The following is a 3,179-nucleotide window of genomic DNA, read 5'->3' as shown; positions in this document are numbered from 1 at the left end:
TGCACCATATCATAGAATTTTATTAAGTGAATAGAAAAAGCACTGCCAAAGGATGAATGAATTGTTTTTAGATGTATACATGCTAGGATGAGATGAACTGTCCTCAGAATGTAATTATACTACTTTTGAAGCCCAAGTGACCATGTCAGACATCTGCACCTAAGGATTTGTCACTAATGTCAGAGCACACACTGGGGGCTAAGGTATTGTCCAAGAGGCAGTCCCTAGGAAAAGGTCAGGAAAAAGCACACAGGAATGAAGCCACCTGCCTGAAGTGGTGCAGCATGGGCAAGACTGACATGGCAAGTGGCAGTAATAAATGGAAAAGAATAAAGAACTGTATCAATATCAATACAGGATCAATAATGCCAAAGAGAAATCTTTTCCACTGACTTTGGATCAGGCCCTGGATATTGACAGAGGAATCACCAGAGGTGAAACAGCAAGAACAGAGGTGACCACAAAAGCAAGACATGAATACACACCCTTTTGAGTCTTTCTTCCATCACACAGGTTCAGCTTGCAGAAAAGAAACCTAAGAAGCTGGAAAGTTACACAAACACTCCCATTCACTACTTTACCTTTTGCAGAAATGCTCTTGCTGGATACCAGTGTATGAACGTGAGGAGAGTGGCTATTTCACAGTTTTACCTGAGCTTTCATCTTCTGTAACTATCTGAAGGCACCACACATCATTTCTTAAAATCAAGCAACATAATTTCCAATTAGGCTGGAGGCTGCATATCTCTGCTCAGTATCCCTGGTGGTTTTTAATGAGGTTTTTGATTGTTCCATCTCCAACACTTGTTTGACACAACAGCAATTTTTCCAAATGGGAGAGAACCCAGCAATCATAAAGAATGAATTATTTACAGAAAGATCAGTACTCCAGTACATGTCAAGACTTCATTAATTGTAGTTAATTGAAAACACCACACTGAACATATGCACAGTGCTCTTCAGGTTCATAAAAGCTTCAAGTGTTTTTAATACTACTGAAAAAAAAGGGAAAGGCTCAGAAGATTGATAGCAGGAAACAATACCTTCCAGCTCTAGAGCACTGACTCAAATCAAATCAAACCTAATCAAAGGTAGAACACATGATCTGCTAACTGGCTGAGGGGAGGCAGGTAATCCCTTTTTCTAATCACAAATCTTCAACAAAGCCAAAAACCCCAATTACAGCCATGCAGACCAGGCTGAACTTCTTGCTGCAGTTTAGCTTACCTGAGCTCTGCAGGGCCTCCACCTGAGCCATGCTGATCTAGATCTTCGAACAGCTTTTAAAAAGACTTTCAAGGCATTTTACAAACCAGTTAAAAAACCCAAACAAAGAAACCAGAGGACCCAACCTCATAAGACTCATTTAGAAAGCAGCAGCAAAACTGAAGACCAATTTAGGTCCAGGTTCATTGTTCTATTCATAAACTTGCAGTTTCCACAAGCATGGTGAAGCACTGGAACAGATAACTGTGTTCAGGAAAACAGGGGTGGGGTGAAGTTCCCTGCAAGATTAACACTTCAAATGACCTCAGAGAAGGGTCCTGTGATCACCAGGGACAAAGTAGGATCACAACCCCTTCAACAACAGCTGTAAGAGCAGCAAACCTTTACCCTCACCAAGCTCCAGAAATGTAGTATGTTTAGACAGAGCACTCCTTAAGAAACTATGCTGGCCTAGGTACCTGCTGGCCCTTCTTGCTTATGAGTCTTGGGTTCAATTCCTTCCTGTGTCCAAAAGAATTCAAAGCCAAAGTGCTCCTCCTTAGGTTAGCACACAAAACACAAGGTGAGGGGATCATTTTCAGTGTCACTGTGGATTTTCATTAACGATTTGCAACAAATCCATAAAATGTAACTGAAAAGGCAAGTTTACCTGCCCTGAAGCTCAAATTATCCCAACAGAAAGATAAGGGGCAAGTAACTCACATTTGCATTGGTCCCCTGGCTAATCTACCTTTGGATTTCTTTCAGCCCAATGACTGTTATAGACTCACAGGGTCTGAAGTGTTGCAGGTAGTTCAGCCTTCCAAAAACTTAAAGAGGGAACTTCAGCTTCAGATCACTCAAACATCCTAAGCATTCTTACTATCTATATTTTTTTCACAAAGAGCAAACATGAGCACATTTCCTGGTTTGTTTTCAATACAAGTCTTGCTCACTTTCTGAAAGCTTTTTTTTTTCCCCCCAAAATAAAATGGGTGTCCATGTCTTGTGTCAGAAGTTTTAATCAAAAAATTACCTGCCTCCTGCAAATTTCAAGATGCCTTAATGCCTGGCTAGAGCTGTTTGTGAGCCACATGTAACTTCCCATGCTACTTGCCCAGCATTACCAATTTTGTAGCACCATGTGAGTGTGATGGTGCCCCAGCAGCCACTTTTCAGTGCACAAAATGTGTAACTCTTCCTCTGAAGCCTGACTTCAGCCATGCTGTGCTCACGGCTCTGGATTCTGCTGCACAGGCCAAAATCCTAAGTAGGCAGCAGTGCACTGACAAACTTGAAATGTAGATTTAAACACAGACAAGTTGATGTGACACTGGAACAAGCTGAAACAGTACACATTGTAATAGAATATCCATTTCTTTCTTAGTGAGAGCATTGAGCAAATTATGCTTCAATGTTCTTCCCCTGAGTGCTGAGCTTTAAGATTCAGAAGCAGGGTTGAGTCCTGCAGTCTCATTTTGCCTGATTTCTAACTCATGCTGAAGAAATAATTGCCTGGCCTCAATCCCTCCATGTATGCTAAAATCAAATTGATTTGTCTTACAAAACTCTTATTGGGCTACTCAAACTGTATAAAATCTCTGCTGACAGAGATAAGATAAATAGCAGCAAGGACAAGGCCAGCAGGATTTCCTACTCTATTAGATTTAAACCACAGAGGAACTAAAGCTCTGTCCCTAACACAAGAACATGTACCCATAACAGAATAGTTAAGCCATGGAACAGTTTTCCCAGGTGTTCAAGAACCTCCACACACAGAAACCTGACTGGCCCTGAGCAAATAGAGATGATTTTGAAGTGAGCCCTGCACTAAACAAGAGTCTGGACCAGAAATCTCCAGAGGTCTCCCTTTACATTCAGTGTATGTGGTCCCACAGAGACTGACATCCAAATGAAAAGCCAACCCCATGAGAGGAAGTGGGGGAGTAAATCAGGACTACCACAGACATTCA

The sequence above is a fragment of the Haemorhous mexicanus genome, chromosome 1 (genome assembly GCF_027477595.1).
Source record: "Haemorhous mexicanus isolate bHaeMex1 chromosome 1, bHaeMex1.pri, whole genome shotgun sequence".
Classification (NCBI taxonomy): domain Eukaryota; kingdom Metazoa; phylum Chordata; class Aves; order Passeriformes; family Fringillidae; genus Haemorhous; species Haemorhous mexicanus.
The sequence above is the reverse complement of the archived record's forward strand: the minus strand, read 5'-3'. Positions refer to the sequence as shown.